At 48.8% G+C, this 20949-nt stretch overlaps 1 protein-coding gene across 2 annotated transcripts in view; it reads right to left on the reverse strand.

Moving 5' to 3' along the window:
• The window catches only part of LOC139676600 (zinc finger protein 660-like), a 50776-nt gene extending 30829 nt beyond the window's left edge, over positions 1-19947 (reverse strand). Inside the window, exons 1-2 of one of the 2 annotated variants that reach the window (XR_011698673.1) lie at positions 19801-19947; positions 5264-5352 (exon numbers count right to left, since the gene is read on the reverse strand). The gene's annotated coding sequence lies outside the window, so the exon portion shown is untranslated. Of the gene's footprint in view, positions 1-5263; positions 5353-17000; positions 17343-19800 lie in introns of those variants that run through there. The other variant, XR_011698674.1, reaches the window with a different exon arrangement.
• Positions 19948-20949: the final 1002 nt, after the last annotated feature.

A 20949-nucleotide genomic window follows, 5' to 3' on the forward strand; every position in this document is an offset into this window, starting at 1 on the left:
GTAGGACTGCTGAAAGTTGAAGAACAATTGGTACCGCTGGCCACAGCCACAGTGCACCGTCGGCAATACCGCACTGACCGAGACTCTGTGACCCCCATACACAAGATGATTCGTGAGCTGGAGAGCCAAGGGGTGGTCAGCAAGACTCACTCACCCTTTAATAGCCCCATATGGCCAGTACGAAAGTCCAGTGGAGAGTGGAGGCTGACGGTGGATTACCGTGGTCTCAATGAGGTCACACCCCCCCTGAGTGCCGCTGTGCCGGACATGCTGGAGCTTCAGTATGAGCTGGAGTCCAAGGCAGCCAAGTGGTATGCCACCATCGACATTGCCAATGCCTTTTTCTCCATTCCGTTGGCAGCAGAGTGCAGGCCGCAGTTCGCTTTCACCTGGAAGGGGGTGCAGTACACCTGGAATCGACTGCCCCAGGGGTGGAAACACAGTCCCACCATTTGCCATGGACTGATCCAGACTGCATTGGAAAAGGGTGAGGCTCCAGAACATCTACAGTACATCGATGACATCATTGTATGGGGGAACACAGCAGGGGAGGTTTATGAGAAAGGAAAGAAGATAATCCAGATTCTCCTAAGAGCTGGTTTTGCCATTAAACGAAGTAAGGTCAAGGGACCTGCTCAGGAAATTCAGTTCCTAGGAGTGAAGTGGCAAGACGGGCGTCGTCAGATTCCAACAGAGGTGATCAACAAAATAGCAGCTATGTCCCCACCGACCAGCAAGAAGGAAACTCAGGCTTTCCTAGGCGCCGTGGGCTTTTGGAGGATGCATATCCCTGAGTACAGTCAGATTGTAAGCCCTCTCTACCTTGTGACACGGAAGAAAAATGATTTCCAGTGGGGCCCTGAACAACAACAAGCCTTTGAGCAGATTAAACAGGAGATTACCCATGCAGTAGCCCTTGGGCCAGTCAGGACAGGACAGGATGTGAAGAATGTGCTCTATACTGCAGCCGGGGAGAATGGCCCATCCTGGAGCCTCTGGCAGAAAGTACCTGGGGAGACTCGAGGACGACCGCTGGGATTCTGGAGCCGGGGATACAAAGGATCTGAGGCCAGTTACACCCCAACTGAGAAAGAGATCCTGGCAGCGTATGAAGGAGTTCGAGCTGCCTCAGAAGTGATTGGCACTGAGGCACAGCTCATCCTGGCACCCCGACTACCAGTGTTGGGCTGGATGTTCAAAGGAAAAGCTCCTTCTACCCATCACGCCACTGATGCCACATGGAGTAAGTGGATCGCTCTGATCACGCAGCGAACCCGGATAGGGAATCCTAATCGCCCTGGGATTTTGGAAATCATCACCAACTGGCCGGAAGGTGAGAGTTTCGGATTGTCCTCTGAAGAAGAAGAGGAGCAGGTGACACGAGCTGAGGAGGCCCCACCATATAACCAGCTACCAGAAGAGGAGAAGCGATATGCTCTCTTCACAGATGGCTCCTGCCGCATTGTAGGGACAAGCCGGAAATGGAAAGCAGCTGTATGGAGTCCTACACGTCGAGTTGCAGAAGCGACTGAAGGACAAGGTGGATCAAGTCAGGTCGCAGAGCTGAAAGCTGTTCAGCTGGCTTTGGATATCGCTGAACGAGAGAAGTGGCCAAGACTCTACCTTTACACTGACTCGTGGATGGTGGCCAATGCTCTGTGGGGATGGCTGGAGCGCTGGAGAAAGGCCGGCTGGCAGCGCAAAGGGAAACCCATCTGGGCGGCTGAGATGTGGCAGGACATCGCTGCCCGGGTAGAGAAGCTGAGTGTGAAGGTCCGTCACGTAGATGCTCATGTACCCAAGAGCCGGGCTAATGAGGAGCATCGTAACAACGAGCAGGTGGATCGAGCTGCCAGGATTGAAGTCTCTCAGGTAGATCTGGATTGGCAGCATAAAGGTGAATTGTTTCTAGCCCGATGGGCCCATGATGCTTCTGGTCATCAAGGCAGAGATGCAACATACAGATGGGCTCGTGACCGAGGGGTGGATCTAACTATGGACAGTGTCTCACAGGTTATCCATGACTGTGACACATGTGCTGCCATCAAGCAGGCCAAGCGGGTGAAGCCTCTATGGTATGGTGGACGGTGGTCGAAATACAGGTACGGGGAAGCCTGGCAAGTTGACTACATCACACTTCCCCAAACACGCCAAGGCAAGCGCTACGTGCTGACCATGGTAGAGGCAACCACTGGATGGCTGGAGACATACCCCGTATCCCACGCCACTGCCCGGAATACCATCCTGGGCCTTGAGAAACAAGTCCTGTGGAGACATGGCACACCAGAAAGAATAGAGTCTGACAACGGCACCCACTTCAAGAACAGCCTCATAGACACCTGGGCCAGAGAGCACGGCATTGAGTGGGTGTATCATATCCCCTACCATGCTCCAGCTGCCGGGAAAGTTGAGCGATGTAATGGACTGCTGAAGACAACCTTGAAGGCGTTGGGTGGGGGAACTTTCAAACACTGGGAGCTGCATTTGGCAAAGGCCACCTGGTTGGTCAACACCCGGGGCTCCATCAATCGAGCTGGCCCTGCCCAATCAGAACTCTTGAATACTGTAGATGGAGATAAAGTCCCTGTGGTCCATATGAGAGGTATGTTAGGAAAGACTGTTTGGGTTAGTCCCACCTCAAACAAAGGCAAACCCATCCGAGGGATTGTCTTTGCTCAAGGACCTGGTTGCACTTGGTGGGTAATGCAAAAAGATGGAGAAACACGTTGTGTACCACAAGGGGACCTAATTTTGAGCGAGAAGAGTTTGTAATGTTTCATTGTATACATGTGTATATATATGTATAGGTAAAAAGGGGGTTAATTTGGGAATGACTAGATGGAGTGGAATAAGGGGTGGATAATGTCCTAGTTCAGCTGGAGGGACCAGCTAACCCTGTGTGGTGGTGATCAAACCTGTGTATTCCACCCCCTCTATTCATTCCCCAAGGACAATGGGCCATTAGCAGCAGCTGCCCAGGGAGCCATTATCACTTCACACCCAGCCTGAGGGGGGCGGAGCTGCTAATGGGCCATCAACAGCTCAACAACCCCTGGCTCCCAGAGTTAATCACCCATTGTGTGAGTCCCCGCCCAGGGGGAGGGACTGAGTGCTCCCTGAGGGTACATAAGTGGTGGGTAAGAAGACCTCAGCCCCTTCTCGTCGGATCCAGAGCAGCAGCAGGACCTCGACAGCAGGAGATCACCGCTCTCGCCCAGACCACAGCCCTCGCCTGCACCAACAGGTTTTTCTTTTCCTTTTGCTCTGGACTTGGGGGAGCCACAGGGGTCTCAGCACAAGGGCAAACAAACCCCCTTGGGTTTGTGCCCCAGGACACTGGGTTATACTGCTGGGGTATTGTGAGTTGAAAGCAATTTCCCTTGTGTATCAGTGTTGTTATTGTAATATTATTATTAAATTTTAGGTCTGACTTATAATCTCTCTCGTGGTGAGTTCATTTCCCCTGCTGGTTCACCTTCAAACCAGCACACTGCCATAAAGGGTCCTGCTGTTGTGCTTCGAGCTGCCTGCTAAAAATCAAGGACAAACCTTTTGGAACACTTCAAAAACTCAAGAGAAGACACCTGGAGAATTCAGAGAGAGAAAAGGAGAGAGAGAAAAGCAGTTCCCGTACTGGAAAATGTCTCCCTCCTTCCCCCTGTCTCAGCCCCTCAGCTCCTCTCTCCGCCCACCGAGCTGTCGCTGCCGTCTGCACCGAAGCTCTCCCACCCCGGGCAAAGCCCACACTCACCACGCTGTCTGCGGGAGTGCCCTGGGCCAGAGTTTGGAAGCCAGGAAGCATTTCTACAGGAGGCCCTGACTGCCCTCAGCCCAGAGAGCCTTCAAACCAGCTTCTGCTCAGAGACAAATCTACACATGCAAAGAGTGCATGGCAGACCCCCTGGGGCCAGAGATCCATCACAAGCACCAGAGAAACAGAAGAAATTAAAAAAAAAGGTTAGAAACTGTTTCCCCCCCTCAGGATATCTCAGCAAAAAGTAGCTTCTGGTGCTAAGCTTTTCCTTTGCATCTAAAACCAGCCTTAGCTTTCTCCCAACCTTTTCTTATCTCTCTTTTTCTGCATCTCTTAGAAATTAATAAAATAAGGTTTTAGTAAAAACAGCTAACCTGTAAAAGTTTAAATTTTGTTTTGGAAAATATTCGAATATTCGAATATTTCATCTGCAATATTTAGGCAGACCGAAACAGATCCACACTGGGGAATGGCCCTGCCTGTGTAGGGAATGTGGGAAGAGTTTCAACACCAGCTCCAACCTCCTCACTCACCAGCACATCCACAGTGGGCAAGGGCCCTACAGGTGCTTGGAATGTGGGAAGAGGTTTCAGAGCAGCTCACACTTCCTCAGGCATCAGTGGACAAAGTGGGTAAGGACTTGATGGCCAAAATTCCTTGTGAGCCCTGTTTGGCAGAGACCTGGTGACCCACGTTCCAGGTGATCCATGCTGGGCACAGACCTGGTGACCCACGTTCCAGGTGATCCATGCTGGGCAGTGCATTGGGTTTGCACAGCCAGATTTTGGTAGTGGGGGGGCTCCAGGGGTGGGTTCTGGGAGCTGCTGCCAGAAGTTTCCCCCATGTCTGGCACCTGTCCTGACCTCCCTGAAGGTGAGGGTGACCCAGGTTCTTGTTAATCCACCCCCTGGGGCAGGTTAGATTTACTGTATCAATATATCTGTATATGTTCGGTTTAGAACACTTTTGTTCCCATGTAAAGTAGGTTTGGAGCAGTTTTAGTTCCTGTCTGTAGGGATATAAAAGTATAAAAACAACCCTACCCTTCTCTGGCTCCAAGCCCAGCCTGTCCCCTCCAGGGTTGGGTGTTCCTCCCTGTGCCCCTGGGTGGTTCCTTTGCCCATGGGCAGCAAAGCACCTGCTGCTTTTGCAGCTGGAGAGTGTTGGAGCCATGAACCATCAACATTCCAGTCTCTCCCAGCTTTGCAAAACAAAAGCTGAGAAGGATGGACCCATCTCCTCAAGGCAGCCCAATCCCCCTGAAAAGATCTCCATCCCACCCCAAAATTACTGTTCTTATTTTCTCTCTGGAATTCTGGGGCAGGCAGTGCCACCCCTTGGCTCTCCCCAGGCTCAGGCTTGGTCTTGCACTTCTGCCTTTGCTCAGCCAAAATGTTTTCCATGTTCAATGAGTTGTTACCATCCCTCACACCAGGGAGGACACTGAACTCTTCCACACAAACAGGAAACTAGTCACAAAAATTCAGAGAATACTGAAAATAAAAATACCTTTTGCTCACAGGTGGCCCTTTCATGTACTTCTCTTCTGCCTTCCTGTAATTGGCATTATCCACGGCAGCAATTCTGGAGGTGATGGCCTAAAAAAGCATTTAATTAATTTATAATTATTCTTCACAACTAAATCACAGTGAGGGATTTGAAGCTGCCTCAGGTGGGCACAGTTTGAGAAAAGGGCTCCTCAGTCACTTAGAAAACTTGGCTGAAGCTGATCATTGTGTGCCTTAAATTCTTAAAGAAATAACACAAACTCATCCTGTAGCATTTTGGGGGGGGGGGGGTTTATTCCCAGATTAAGATTTTCTTCACTACTTTTGTTTCAACACAAGTTCATGTTCTCCTGGGGAAACCACCAAGTATATAAGACAAGAAACTGAAAGAGAAAAGAGACCAAAAAGCCTGGTTTTGTGAAATTTCCCATTCTGCTCTGCAAAATGTTGTTTGCACAGCACAGCCACTGAACAGCCTGGAGTCCCTAAATCGCTTCATTCAGGTACAAATTGTCTAGTATAGAAACTAGTGTACCATGGTTAGAAGTCATACAATAAACTAAGCCAGACATTTCAATAGGATGAAATGGTAAAGATCCAAGATTTTTAGGAGTTAGAGCCAAGGTTTTGCAAGTTTGACACGTCATGTCACTGAACAAAGAAAAGGCAGCAGTCCAGCAGTGATGAAGATGCTGCAAGGACACCCCGAGGGATGAAGTCAGGAGAGCACTACCCAAATTCGAAGCCAAAAAGAAAGCTCCGACCAAGATTCCACCCAGTCATTAATATGGAAATTAGAAGGTGTTAACTATGGACTTAAGACTATAAAATAGCTTATTTTCCACAAACAAGTTAGGCAAAATTTTGTCCAGTATGAACTGGCTTGCCTTCAATGCTGTCAATAAATACCTTTGCTGCTAAAAGTAAAAACCCTTCTCTTAGCAGTTCTTTTTTTGCGATGTTTTCGCTTATCAGATCTGGCACCCCAGCGGGACGTTTCCACCTGGCTGCACAATCCATCCGAGACTGGGGATCCCCTGGGCACCCCTAGGTGAGTTTTACCTAGAGGGGCTCCCTCTTCTTCGGTGGCTTTTACAGGCGTGGAAAAGAACTCGCTGCATTTTAACAAAAGGTATTTATGTTTTCCTGTCCTGTTCCGGAAAAATGAATGCAAGAGACGTCTTGCGCAGAAGAGAACGGGGGTAGCGAGACGTCCTCCCCAGAGTTCATCTTCCTGCCTGAACCTGTGCCTGTATCTGTGCCTGTATAGGATCCTGTTAATCCTCCGGAGGAGAAGGGGCTGTGTTGCCAGAGGAAACGGGCTGTGTCCCTGGTATTAAATTCCTCCAGAAGCAGTAGGCAATGTCCCCTTTAAAAGGGAATTATTCCCTCTACAGAGCTAACTCTGTACCTGTATCTGCACCTGTAAGTCCAGAATCCTGTGTTTTAATGTGTTTTCTGTATCAGAAAAACTACTCTGTGCTTTAAGTGTTAAAATCCTACAGACACAGCTGGCAGTTCTGTGTGCTCTGACAGCATTGCTTTTCTTTCTGTGCAAATTGTGGCCTTGTCCTGTCTGCTGTTGTAGAAGTTCTTGCCTGTGTATAAGCTGCTTGCCCAGGTTTTAAGTGTGTCTGAGCCAAGCCTTCGTGTGTACCAGTTCTCATGTGCGTTTTGTTTCAAATAATTTGTGTGATTACTGAATGACACACAGGTAAAAGTTATTGTGTGTCTGAGCTGTCCTGTATACTGTGAGAAGTATGTTGAAGTGTTAAAGAGATTCAGAGTATATGTGTGATTAGTGAATGAGTAAGACGTGGCCAGCCACGAGACGAGTGTGGAGTCTGTGTGTGTACGTTTGTATGCTTCAGATTAAGCACCATTGTGTGTTTTAAGAGTCGTGTGTGTGATTCTGGTTTTAGAGAAATTACTATATGTTTGAAATAAGTTTTTGTTTATAACCCCTCTGACAATGTGGGCTATTGTGCTGTAGATGAGTGGTACCTCTGATAGATTGCCTATAAAATACCACACTGGATAAAAGACTGAAATTAAGATTTGTGTGTGTGGTTACTGTCTGCTGTGCTGCTGTTCTGTTTTCAGAAAAGTTGAGAGTTTTGTGTGTATGTCTTACTTTTAAAGAAAAGAGTTTCGTGTGAAGTTGTTGTTTTCTGTGTTGCTTTATTTGTTTTCAGAAAAGTTACTGAATACCTAAAACATCTAAAATCGTATTGTTAAAAGTACTACACTGAAAAAATGTGGCAGGGTTAAAAAAATTAACTATAAGCTTGCCACACTGGATAAGACCTAAAATTAGAATTCATTTGTTTTGCAATTGTTTATTACATGTGAGAGTTTTATATAATAGATGTGGTGGTATTTAAAATTGTAGTAGCAGCTCCAATATAAAAATATAAATATTAAAAAACCTGTTGCTGCTTAACACTGAAACTACAGTTTTTGTTTTACATCAAAAGTTGATACTTAAAAGTAATGAATTTGTTCAAGTCACAGGTGTGCAACTGGTCAAACAGAGAAAGCTTTCTTTTGAAACCCCCTAAGTAAACAAATGGAGGACATCAGATTTTGTATTTACCAAATTTATATAGACCCTTATTTGGCAAACATTTGTTACAAAATCTAAAAGCTATAACCTAATTTAAACAAAGTAAAACTGAATTCAAGAAAAAACCCAATAACAGCTTTGAGTTTAGCTATAAACTTTGTAGAACCAAACCAGAATAATCAAAATATTAATCAAATTTTAGATTAAGTGTATCCTGAGTCTGAGCCACTAAAATACCAAGTAAGTCAAAATGGGCAAACCTCATCTAAATAGAAGTATGACCAGAAACAAAACCAGTCATTGAAAACAAAAAGTATTACATTTAAAAAATGTTTTTTTCTGTCTTTCCTTAGCAAAAAGTCAGAAAATATTTGCATTTAAGTAAAAAGCTTTAATATATTTGCTAAAAAGAAAATAAATCGAACACACCACTCACAACAGCTCACTTGGACAATGTTACCTCAAAGATTTTAAAATCTAAAACAATAGCACTTGCCACTGGGAGAAAGTCTGCTTCTGCAATTTATAAGTAACTTATTAATAACCACTGAATAACAGAAGATTTTATGCTGTGGACTGCAATTTTGCTAAATGAGCATTGAGTTTCTCAAGAGGAAAAAGCAGCTGGTAGGGAAGCAAGAGTTCCACCTGAGATACGCAGTTTCCAGCAGACAACACTCCCCAAGAACAGCAAAGGAAAAAGCCACTGCCAGACCTCTGAACCACAGACAGTGAGAGATCTTCGAGCCTTTCTGGACATGACAGGTCGGTGTGTCAGCAGTGCTGGAGCAGAAAGGGAACCACTGACTGTCACTCAGTTCCTAAAATGCCAAGCTATCCTGGCTAATTGCAAAACTTGTATAACCTGCTAAAAGCTGCTAAAGACAACATAACCTGGACCCTGCAGCAAATAAGGCCTTTGAGCAGCTAAAACAAGAACTCCTGAGGGCTCCGGCGCTGGAATTGCCTGATGTGAGGAAGCCCTTTGGGCTGTTTCTGCATGAGCAGCAAGGAAAGTCCTGGAGGTCCTGGCACAGCAGCTGGAGCCAGACAAAGAGCCAGGAGCCACTTCTCTGAGCAATGAGATGAAGTGAGCAAAAGCTGGTCCAGCTGCCTGAGAGCAAAGAGCAGCAGTGATCATAAAGATAGACTAAGCCAGGAAATTTCATACGTATTCAAGTAACTCACATTGTCAACAAGCTCCATTCCTAGAAGGTGAACCCACAACTAAATGTGTTGTACCTGACTGCCCGGAGACCACTGAAGCAGCTTAAGAAGAACCACTCCTAAAGCAGAAAACTGGTCTTCTGCCAGTAGCAGCTTCATGAAACAAGGTAATCAAATAAAATCCCCCACCTACAGGAACTTCAGCCCAGGAAAAAGAACGACAGCACCTGAGCTCTAGAATTGGCACAATCAACATCTGGACTGACTTTAAATATGTCTTTGGCATCGTTCATGCCCACAGAGCACTTAAAAAAAAAAAAAGAAAAAGGACTTTTAACTGCACAAAAAAAATTTGTTGAAGAAATTCTGCAATTGTTAGAAGCACTACAGCTCCGATCAGAAGTGGCCATTATGTACTGAAAAACCACCAAAGAGGTAACAGTGTTCAAAGGTAAGCAACATAAAAGCTAATCCTAAAGCAAAACAAGCTGCTAAAACTGTAAAAAGCAAATAGCAGCCCAGTACCAGAACAAACATACAAACAAACAAAAACCTGGCAAACAGACACTGTATCAAGAGTCAGATTTCAAATAAATATATAAAATTATAATAATAATAATACTAGTAGTAACAAAAAAGTTAATTAGTTACTACCTGAAAAATTAGTTTAGCATTTTGCAAAACTAAGCATGAAAAAACACACCAAAAATTAAAAAACCTGAGTAGTAAAGCCAAATCTGTTCACAACAATAAAACAAGTTACATTTCAATGTAAAACATGTTTGAGAAAAAACCTAAATACTAGAACCAAAATACAACAAAAAGCAATAAACAAAAAACACCTTTTAAGTGAAATTTAGCAAATTAACTTTAAAGCTCCTAACACAGGGGGGAATTTCTGTTATCTTTCAGTTTTCACAAATATCTTTCCTAAGTGACCAGAAATATTCCTGTGCAAAACTAACAAATCAAGTTATTACAATGGTGTTAAATGAAATAATATTACCTAATTGCAAACTGTATTTTTGTACCTTTAGTGATTGTATATGTTAAAAATTTTTCAAGAAATCCTCTACAAGAAAGATAAAATGGACTGTTTCAAGTGTTGCTAACCCTGTTCCCAGCAGTCTGGATAAAAGAAAAGCCCACCTTGCAAACTCCTGAGAAAAAATAGACCTCAGAACCTGTGAAACCAACTACCCTCGAATTCACTCAACACAAGTTGTTGAACTTTAAATAAGTATAATGACTTTAACACAAGCTTCTATTTTAAAATAGCCACAGTTTCAACCCTTTGTTGGGTATTTTAGCAGTGTATGTACCAGTGTATGTATTTTAGTAATGTGAAATAGCTGTGTATGTTAGAATTTTGTTTAATTACATGCTGTATTACAAGGTACCTGAATTGCAAAATTAGCATAGATATAAACCTGTTTAAAAAAATGCTAAGACACTTAAACAAAATAACTCAACACATGCTACAGCAAATTAAACATAATACTAAAAGCATTAAAACTGTTTTAACCAAAGTTAAACAAGTAAAGACCCACCAGTAGTGAGACATTTTTATAAACTATTTGCCCATTGCCTCACAAATCTTTAAAGTCCCTGGTACACCCAATCATAATTATAGCAATAGCAATAATCTTGCTGGCACTGCTCTATGTGCAGCTATGGTACAAATTATGAACTAAACCCAGAAACATATAAGTGATATTAGCAATAGTACATGCATGTCAAAATCCAGTACTACTAAAACTGAACAAAAGACTTCATATACTTTGAAACACGAGGGGGACTGAAAGAGAAAAGAGGCCAAAAAAAACCCCCCTAGTTTTGTGAAATTTCTATTTCTGCTCTGCAAAACGTTGTTTGCACAGCAAGGCCACTGAACAGCATGAAGTGTGAGAGCCACTTTGTTCGGGTACAAATTGTCTAAAGACCATTGTACCATGGTTAGAAGTCATACATTGAACTAAGCCAGACATTTCAATAGGATGAAATGGTAAAGATCCAAGATTTTTAGGAGTTAGAGCCAAGGTTTTGCAAGTTTGACACGTCATGTCACTGAACAAAGAAAAGGCAGCAGTCCAGCAGTGATGAAGACGCTGAAGGCCACCCCGAGGGATGAAGTCAGGAGAGCACTACACAAATTCGAAGCCAAAAAGAAAGCTCCGACCAAGATTCCACCCAGTCATTAATATGGAAATTAGAAGGTGTTAACTATGGACTTAAGACTATAAAATAGCTTATTTTCCACAAACAAGTTAGGCAAGTTTTTGCCCAGTATGAACTGGCTTGCCTCCAACGCTGTCAATAAATACTGCTATTAGAATAAAACCTTCTCTTAGCAGTTATTTTTACAGCATTTTTGCTTATCAGGAGGGGCTCTTTCCATCATCTTCCAACAGTCCTGGCTCTCTGGGGAGGTCCCACACGACTGGAAGTTGGCCAATGTCACCCCAATCCACAAAAAGGGCTGCAAGCAGGACCCTGGCAACTCCAGGCCCGTCAGCCTGACCTCGGTGCCTGGCAGGGTTATGGAGCAGTTCATCCTGAGTGCAATCACACAGCACCTTCAGGATGGACAGGGATTAGACCCAGCCAGCAGGGCTTTAGGAGGGGCAGGTCCTGTCTGACCAACCTGATCTCTTTTTACGATCAGGTGACCCACCTGGTGGATGAGGGGAAGGCTGAGGATGTGTCTATCTGGACTTCAGCAAGGCCTTTGACACTGTCTCCCATAATATACTCCTGGAAAAGCTGGTAGCCCATGGCCTGGACAGGTGTACCCTCTCCTGGATTAAGAGCTGGCTGGAGGGTTGGGCCCAGAGAGTGCTGGTGAATGGGGCTGCATCCAGCTGGTCACCAGTGGTGTTCCCCAGGGGTCTGTGTTGGGTCCAGTCCTGTTTAACATCTTTATTGATGATTTAGATGAGGGGATTGAGTCCAACATCAGCAAATTTGCTGATGACACCAAGCTGGGAGGGAGTGTCGACCTGCTGGAAGGCAGGAGGGCTCTGCAGAGGGATCTGGATAGACTTGAGGGATGGGCTGATTCCAGTGGGATGAAGTTCAACAAGTCCAAGTGCAGGTCCTGCCCTTTGGCCACCCCAACCCCCTGCAGCGCTCCAGGCTGGGCACAGAGTGGCTGGAGAGCAGCCAGGCAGAGGGACCTGGGGGCACTGAGGGACAGGAAGCTCAACAGGAGTCAACAGTGTGCCCAGGTGGCCAAGAAGGCCAATGGCCTCCTGGCCTGGATCCAAACTAGCGTGGCCAGCAGGCCTAGGGCAGTGACCCTTCCCCTGGACTCTGCCTTGGGGAGGCCACACCTTGAGTGTTGTGTTCAGTTCTGGGCCCCTCAGTTCAGAAAGGATATTGAGGGGCTGGAGCAGGGCCAGAGAAGAGCAACGAGGCTGGAGAAGGGACTGGAGCACAAGTCCTGTGGGGAGAGGCTGAGGGAGCTGGGGGTGTTTAGCCTGGAGAAGAGGAGGCTCAGAGGTGACCTCACACACTGGGAGTGACTGGCACTATACTGTGCCCAGCTGGGACCATACTGTGGGAGAGTGAGATACAGTTGAAGGAGCAAAGCTCATACTGGAGGTCTATACTCATAGTGGGAATGGCTGGGCTCATACTGCTGATGACTCTACTCATACTGGGAGTGACTGGGCTCTGGGAAGCACAGGATGGGCAGCAGCGGGAGGACAACCCCCCTCCCACTGCTCTGCATTCCCAAAATCCATCTTCCCAGTTCCCCCTCTGCCCCGACCTACAGACCTGCTCTGGGATCCCTTTCCCTGGGGACACTTCCCTGCCCTCTCCCCACCTTCCTACCTCTGGAAATCAGCACTTTGGAGCCCCATCTCACTGTTTTCTCGTTCTCTTCCCTATTATTATCATGATCCCACTGCACCTCCTTTTCCTGGGCTCTGCGACACCCCTGTGTGGCCATTCCCTGTTTTCCAGCCCCCAGATCCCCCTTTCTTTGACTCCAGGATCCTCCTGGCCCCCCTTTCCTACCCATCCTGCCTCTCTCAGCCCCTGCATTCCCCTTGTCTTTGGCCCCAGGGACCCTCAGGCCACCATTCCCAGCCATCCCAGCTCACCTCACCTCCACAGTCCCCTTCTTTGGCTCCAGGACCCCCCTGACCCCACTTTCCCACTCCTTCCCTATACACCATGTTGTAGTTTGGGATTATTATGTAAATTCTCTCCCCTGCCACTAACTGCCCATGCCAGCAGTTAACAAAACAAGTAGTTAACTGCTGATCACTTGGATGGGGGCAGGTTTGTCTCTTTTGTTTTTGGGGACATCTTTTTTTTCTTAGCTCAGCGGAACTGGGGAGCTGTGGCTGCCGAGGAGGGAAGATGCTCTGCTGGCACTGCTGGGGCTTCTGGCTGAGACGCTGCTTTTCTCCTCACTGTAGCTGTTTCTCCTGGTTCCTGCATCTGGGATCCCGGGCCTCTGTTCCAACCTCACCACCGCCTGCACCGTCACAGCCTGCCCGCCCCGGCTGGGGCAGTGACCCAGGAGAGAGAGAGGTTTGCAGCTGCTTTTGCAGGACACGTGGTGGTTCCCCACTTTCAGCTTTCTTTTTCCTTCATCTGGGACAAGAGACACAGAGTTCATCTGAGAGCTCACCACTCATCTGTCTTGCTGGAGAGGGACTGGGAACTACTGGGAACTCACTCTGCAGCCAGCCGGGCTGTGACATTTGACACTGCTTAAGTATAACTTTCCTCCGGGGGGAAAAACTGCTGGGTTTTGTTGTTGTTATTTTTTTCTTTCTCTTGTGGTGTTGGGGAAGCGGCTTGCACTAGTCTGTTTATATATAGCAGTTAAGAACAGTTATCCTTCTTGTATTAAAATTCCTTTTCTTAAATCTGATAAAGAGTGGCGTGATTACTGTGGAGGAGGCTCCCTCCCCTGCTTGTGGGTAAACATTTTGGTTTTTTTCCCCTCAAACCGAGACACACCAATAACCAAGAAATGTAATAAATAATATTCCCCAATCGTTCTCCTGTCATAAACATCCTATCAAAGAATTTTCTGTCAGCAGTTTGACAGAAAGTCAGAATTCTTACAAACAAACACCTGCCAAAGCCTTTCACGAAGCTTCTCGCAAGTCATGGCAGCAAATTCAGCCAAACCTCTTGCCTGTTGAGAACTCACAGAAGCATCCTGTTGGTGTAATAACGTAGCAAAAATTATATCCTGCTTCTGTGAAATTTGCAAGCTATGTGTAAAAATCGATGTCTGAACTGTCTTGGACTCTATAAAAACTCCCAAAGAACACCTTGGAATTTCAGTGTGTAGGGAGTGTGGAGAATGGAGAGAGAGAACCACAGCCAAGAACCTTTCCCACCTCCCCCTGCCTCACCCATCTCACCTTCTTACCCTCATCCTTCCCCACCCAAGCTGCTTGCCTGCCTGCCCCTGCAGACTGAGGAGAAAGCTGAGCTCTGCCTTGCTCCCTGTGTCAGTTCTGCTCCTGCTGACCCAGCCCTGGCCCTGTTCAGCCTGGGGTGGCTGCGCCACTGCTGCCCAAGAGCGACAGCTCCGTGGAGCCCGAGAGCTCTGCAGAGAGCGAGGAGCAGCCCTGCTGCACAAGGGAGAGCAGCACAGACTGAGCATCACATCTGCACTGCAAGAGCTGCATTCCACACCTCTGCCTACAGGAACAGACACAACATCGCTTATCCCACACACACACACTAAGCTGGCAGAAAAATAGTTTGGTTTGGTGGCAAACTCTTTTTTTTTTGTTGTTCTAAAATGTATTCTTAGGTTTTTTTCTAACTGTTCTTATTTCCCTCTCTTTCTGTATTTTTAGCAATTTCTTAATAATAAAAAATCAGTGTTTTTAATTAATGGAGAACTTAGTTAGAGTTTTAATTTTGTTGGGGAAAATATCTTGAACCTAATGTCTTTCTGTGATATTTAAGCAGATTGTAACACCATCACACCTCTCCCAGACTCCACACTCCCTTTTCCTTTTCCCTGGCACCCCCTGGACTCCCCTTTTCTGGGCACAGAGGCTCCCTGCACCCCCCAACCACCTCTCCCCACCTCTAGTCGCCTTTCCTTGACCTTCACACCCTCCTGATCCCCATTTCCAGGCATTGCAATGCTCCTGCACCACCTTCCTGGCCATCCCACCTCTTCCAGCCCCACACCCCTCTTTTCCTTGACTCTGGGACTCCCAGGACCCCCAATCCTGCATTTCCCAGATCACAGACACCCCATTTTTTGAACACTGGAGAACATCTTGAACCCCTTTTTCTGGTCATTCAGGGTCTCCATACCCCATGACCCCATTTCCCCCACATCGGGGACCCCTGGACCCCCCTTTCCTGGGCACAGCATCCCCCTGGACCCCCATCCCACTTCTCCAAGACTCTACGCCCCTGTTTGCTTGGTCCTGCAACCCCCTGAAAACCACCTTCACCAGCACTGTGTCCCCCCTGCACCCCCAAGATTCAGCCCAAAACACCAAGATTCAGCTCCAGAAAACCCTGCCAAGAGTTCCCCCTCTTTGGTCTCGGCACTTTGAGGCTCTGGAGGTCCCCCTTTCGTGGGTCCCCGTTTCAGGGTCCCAGGGGGGTCCCCCCTCTCCGGGCTGCCAATGAAGGGCCTGACCCAGTCACACCTACCCCCCAAAGGGGGTCCCCGCATCCCCCCGCCCACCAAGGGGCTCTGTCGGGAACCGGCACCCCCAAAAACACCGCCCGGGGACCCCCAATAGCCCCCAAGGTGCATTGGCGGCTCAGCTTTGGGGTCCCTCAAGCCCCAACCATCCCCCCGATCACAACCCAGTCCCCCAGAGCCCCCCCAGGCTATTCGGGGCTCGGCTCGGGGGTCCCGCAGCACTTTGTCGGGGCCCTTTGCCGTCCCCGTGTGCAGCTCCGGCCCCGCCCCGCGGCAGCCCCAGCGCGGGCTCCAAGGAGCGGCACATCCTGGTGCCCTTGGGGGCTTTGGCCGGGCCCATCCCGGCCCTCGTGTTCCATGGCACAGCCCTTACGGCCCCTGGGGGGGCAGCGGGGGCACTGTGCAGTTTGGGGGGCCCTTTCTCCTTCCCAGCCTGTTCTCCCGCTCACCAGAGGGCTCCCATGCAGCTGGAGCGCCGGACAAAGGAGGGGGAAGGGGAGGAGTGTGGGTGTCACCTCCCCTTGTCCCGGGGGTGTTCCTGGGTCGGCCCCGCCCACCCCATCGGCAGGGCAGGCCCCGGCGGGGCCGACACAGCGGGTTTAGGAGGAGGTGTGGGTGCCGGTCTGTGAGAGAACAGGTCTACCCACCCGCTGCCAGCCCCAGGTCTGCCCGTGGACGGCCAGGCAAGGGAGGGAGACCCGCGGCTGGAACAGGTGGCCCCGTGGAGACAGCAGGTGTACCTGCTGGGCTGAGAGAGAACAGGTTTACCCACAGGACTATCAGAGAACAGGTCTATAACGGGCTAAAAGAGAACAGGTCTACTCGAGGGATGGCGAGAACCAGTATGCCCGACGGACTGAGAGAGAACAGGTCTACCCGCTGGACAAGGAGAGCAGTCCCGGTGGATGGGAAAAGGTGCACCCAACGCAGAGAGCAGGTCTAGCCTATGAGTTGAGAGAACAGCCCACCCTCCGGACTCAGCGAGGTCTCCACGACGTGCTGACAGAACAGGTCTACCCGAAGGACTAAAAGAGAGAGCAGGTCTACCCGAAGGACGAGGCGTACCAGCCGGACTCTGCTGTACCCAACAGAGAGACCAGGTCTGTCCGCCAGACTGGGAGCACCTGCTGGACTGGGGTGTACCAAACAAAAAGAACAGGTCTGTCCGCCCAGCTGAGAGAGAGAACAGGTCTACCCGCCAAGCTCAGACAAGCCTATGAGGGACAGACAGAACAGTCTCCCCGCCAGGCTGAAAGAACAGGCCCGTCCTAATACATGTGGGTCCCCCGGCAGCCGAAACAGGGGGCAACCCAGAACCCTAAAGTGGAAAGACCAAAGAAAGAGAACTTCTGGGAGGGATGTTTTGGTTTTATCTCCATATTTTGGAGTGGGTTTTGGCTGAATCTTGATGTTTTGCAGTTTTGATATTTGTGAGGGATTTTTGCCCGACTCTCAGTATTTTGGAGCTTTTCATGGACACCACATGCCTGGTGACTTCTAGAGATGGGGAGCAGAGAGGGGCCATAGCTGAGCTGGGGGACCCCCGGCAGCCTGGAGAGGGGGCAGTGTGGAAAAGGGGGAGCCCCAGGACTCTGAAAGGGGGGCCTGGAAAAGGGGGAGCCTGGACAGCAGGACCCCTGTGCATTCGGGTGGGATGAGATGCCATTATTTTTGGTCCATGACTGGCCTTGCTACCTGCCAAGAGAAAGAAAAGAAGAGCTTGTAACTGGGACTTGGGCCTTGAAGGAGAAACATTTTGTGTACACTGAGAAGTTTCCAGCTTGAATTTCACACATTGTCTGGTTTCAGCCTGGAAACCCCATGAACCCTCCCTGAACAACTGGTCAAGGAACCTTGAAGGTAATTAACAATGAACTAATTTTCCAGAAAAAAATGCACAATTTTAAAGGCAATTCCCTCAGAGTAGCTGTTATTATACAGTTTAGAAGGCCTTGAACTGACTGAAAATTGCACTGGGCTTTACTTGCATCTCCAAAGAATTAGCAAATAAAGAAAAGAATGTTCTGAAACATGTAGGGGTGACAAAAGCAGTGGATAAAACAAAGGAAGCGATTTAGAAATTAAAAATAAAATATTGGAAGTCTGGTGGGGAAAGAAAATAGTAATTGAATATCCTGAATAAAAAGTACTTAGAGATCTGGAAAAGAAAAAGAAAAAAGAAAGAAAGAAATAGTAGTTTTTCTCAGTGCAAATTCTGGATGTTGTGGGTTACAAATGCTGATTTGGAAGTTATAATAACATATAATTACAGTAACATTGTAAAATGCTATAATAGATCATAAAAAATAATACAGATAAATTAATGCATCAAATTGACTATTTTTGAACAATAAGTTGGTATTTATACAGGCATTGAAAACAGTGACACTGATATTTAACAACAAATGTGGTGCCCCAAATTTATCTGGGAGATAAATATCCCTTAACTCTCCCTGAGATCTCTGGGACAAGTCTCAGCACCATCTGCAGTCCCTCAGCTCACCAGTCTGACCTCCCTCGGGACTTCATTGCTTTGGTCCCCAAGCCCAGGGCTGAGGGCAGAGCAGCACCAGAGGAGCAGAAAGTCCCAGCTTGGCCCAGGAAACCAACACAGGGACTTGCCAATCGTGCAACATAAATCTCCCATTTTCTACCAGCTTTTAGAATCCAAAAGCTTTGCCTGGGGAAGTTTTGTTGGGACCTGTCGTGACCTGGATTGTAATGAACTTTTTAAATTTAATTCTTTTCAATGTTGATGTGGGACTGGGGGAATAACTTGGAGCAGCCAGTGACATCCACACCCTCAGCTGGTCACATTTCCCTGGGACAGAAAGAACTTCTCAGACTTCAAGTCTAAAATTGCAGTTCAGGCATCAGCTTTTACCCACTGAGGTTTTCTCTCCTGGTTGTGAGGAGAGTGAAATTGGGTGTGCAGATTGAGAATTGATTAATCCTAATTAATATTTACACCCTGGACCTTCTCATGGTTGGAGCTGCCTGAGACAGAACACACATATTTTTGAGTTTTCTTCCTGTCACACAGAAGTAAAACTGTTGAACTCGGTCCCTCAATTATCCTTTTCCATTGGCACATCACAGGTCTGAGACACCACCCCAAAATGAGGAGGGGCAGTTTTTAATGCCACACTTTTCAGTGCTTTCAACTGGGGTGAGGGACTGGAGCAGTTCTAATAAGATATAATTATAATAATATTGTCAAATACTATAATAAAGAATATAATAATTCTGATAAATTCATGTGTCAAATTGACTTTTTGAGTGCTGAGAGCACTTGAAAAATAATTTGGTATTTCTACAGATATTGAAAAACAGACCTAAAACTACACTTAAAACCAGCACTAAACCAGCTCTTCAAATGTACTAAAACCAGCCCTAAACCAGCCCTTAAAGGAGCCCTCAATGAGAAATAAGTGAGCCCTAAAAGAGCCCAAAACCAGCTCTAAATTAGCTCTAAAACCAACCCTAAACCCAGACCTAAATCCAGCCCTACCCCAGCCCTAAACTGGCAGGGGGTTTGAGGTGGATCCAAGGCCAGAGGAGGAGTTGGGTGTTTAACTAATTCCTCAAGCTCAACTCAAAGGATCCCAGGATTGTTTGGGTGGGAAGGGCCCTTAAAGCTCATCCCTTTCCAAGCCCTGCCGTGGGCAGGGACACCTTCCCCTGGCCCAGGTTATTGGCACGTTTTCCTCTTTCCAAGCACTGAAGGATTTACAAGATTTCCAAATCAAACCTCTGACTCTCCACAGTCTCGGCTCTGACTCTGCAAAAGGTGCCCAAAAGCTGCAGAACTGCAGGGTGTGACCCCTCCCCCCTAACCAGGCAGGGCATTTGGGGGTTGGAAATGGTTTGGGGGGGTCTGTGCGGTGTTTGGGGGGGTCTCTGGGGGTTCTCTGGGGTGTTTTAGGAAGTTCTGGGGTGTTTTGGGGGCCTCTGGGAGAGTCTTGGGGTTGGGGGGGAGGGGGAACCTGGGGAGTTTTGAGGGGCTCTGGCCGGTCCAGAAGGGGATTTGGGGCATCCTGGGGGAGTTTTGGGGGTCCCAGGTGGGGGGGGTCGGGATCTGAGGGTGCTTTGGGGGGTGGGGGGTTGGTGGGAGGGACCTGAGGGCAGTCCCGGGGGGGCGGGAGGGACTTACCCGGTTGTTCCACGTTCTCCGTCACGGCCCACACGGCGCGGAGGGTCCCGAGAAGGAGCTGCGGGAGGGACCGGGGAGGGGAACGGGGAGAGCTCCGGGGAGGGGACCGGGGAGAGCTCCGGGACAGGACCGCGGGAAATGCGAGGAGTGACGGCAGAAATAACCAATAGACCCTCAGGACGGAAGAGTGACAGGCACAGCAGCCAATGGGCGTTCGGCGCTTTCTTCCAGCCCCGCCCCGCTGGGCCCGCCCATCGTTTCCCGGGCGGAACTTCCCCGCCCGCCCCGATCGGCAGAAGAGCCCGGGCAGGGCCGGGCAGGGCCAGACAGGGCCGGGTAAGGCAGGATCGGTCAGTCCCGCCGCGGTGCCCCGGGCGCTCCCCCCGCCGCAGTCCCCGCTCCGCCGCTGCCGGGCCGGGCCTGGCGCTGGGTCGGGCCCCGCGGGCTCCGCTGCTGCTGTCGAGGGCCGAGGGAGCCGCGAGCGGGGCCGGGCTCGGCGCTCCGATGGTGAGGGAGGGGCTGCGGGGGGCACTGGGGAGGCCCGGGGGTCCCTGCGAGTGCCCTGCGGAGCCGCCGAGATGCTGCCCGGGCTCTGCCAGCAGATGGATCCGGGCCGGCTGAGGAGGGAGCTGCGGGACAGCTCGGGGGGCGCGGGGGCCCTGCCTGGGGACGGCACCCACGAAAGCCGCTCTCCCTCCCTCTGCCAGCGGGCAGGGCAGGGAAAAGCCAACGGAGGGCTCGGCACTTGGCGTGGGGAGCGGGAGAGATCCCTCCCCGAGCACCAGCGCGGGCAAATCAGACTCCCAGTGGGCGTGGGAGTTAAATGGGTACTGCCGGAATGAGAGCGGGAGAAGGAGAAGGAGAACTAAACCCGACACAGCCCTTCCCCCCACCCCTCCCTCCTTCCCAGTTCTCCTCCTCCCCCCTCAGCAGGGCAGGGAGCTGGGAAAGGGGGTCCCAGCCAGTTGTTGGTGCTGCTGCTCAGGGAGAGGGGTTGGAGTCCTTGCCCTGCTCCCCTGAGGGTTTGGGATTATCCTCTTTTATCCTCTTTCTTGATGCTGAAACAAACTGCGAAAATTTTCTGATTTTTTTTCCCCCAGGTTTTGGATACATGAGAAAATAAATCATTCTACCTCTATAAACAGGAAC

The sequence above is a fragment of the Pithys albifrons genome, chromosome 10 (assembly GCF_047495875.1).
Source record: "Pithys albifrons albifrons isolate INPA30051 chromosome 10, PitAlb_v1, whole genome shotgun sequence".
Taxonomy (NCBI): domain Eukaryota; kingdom Metazoa; phylum Chordata; class Aves; order Passeriformes; family Thamnophilidae; genus Pithys; species Pithys albifrons.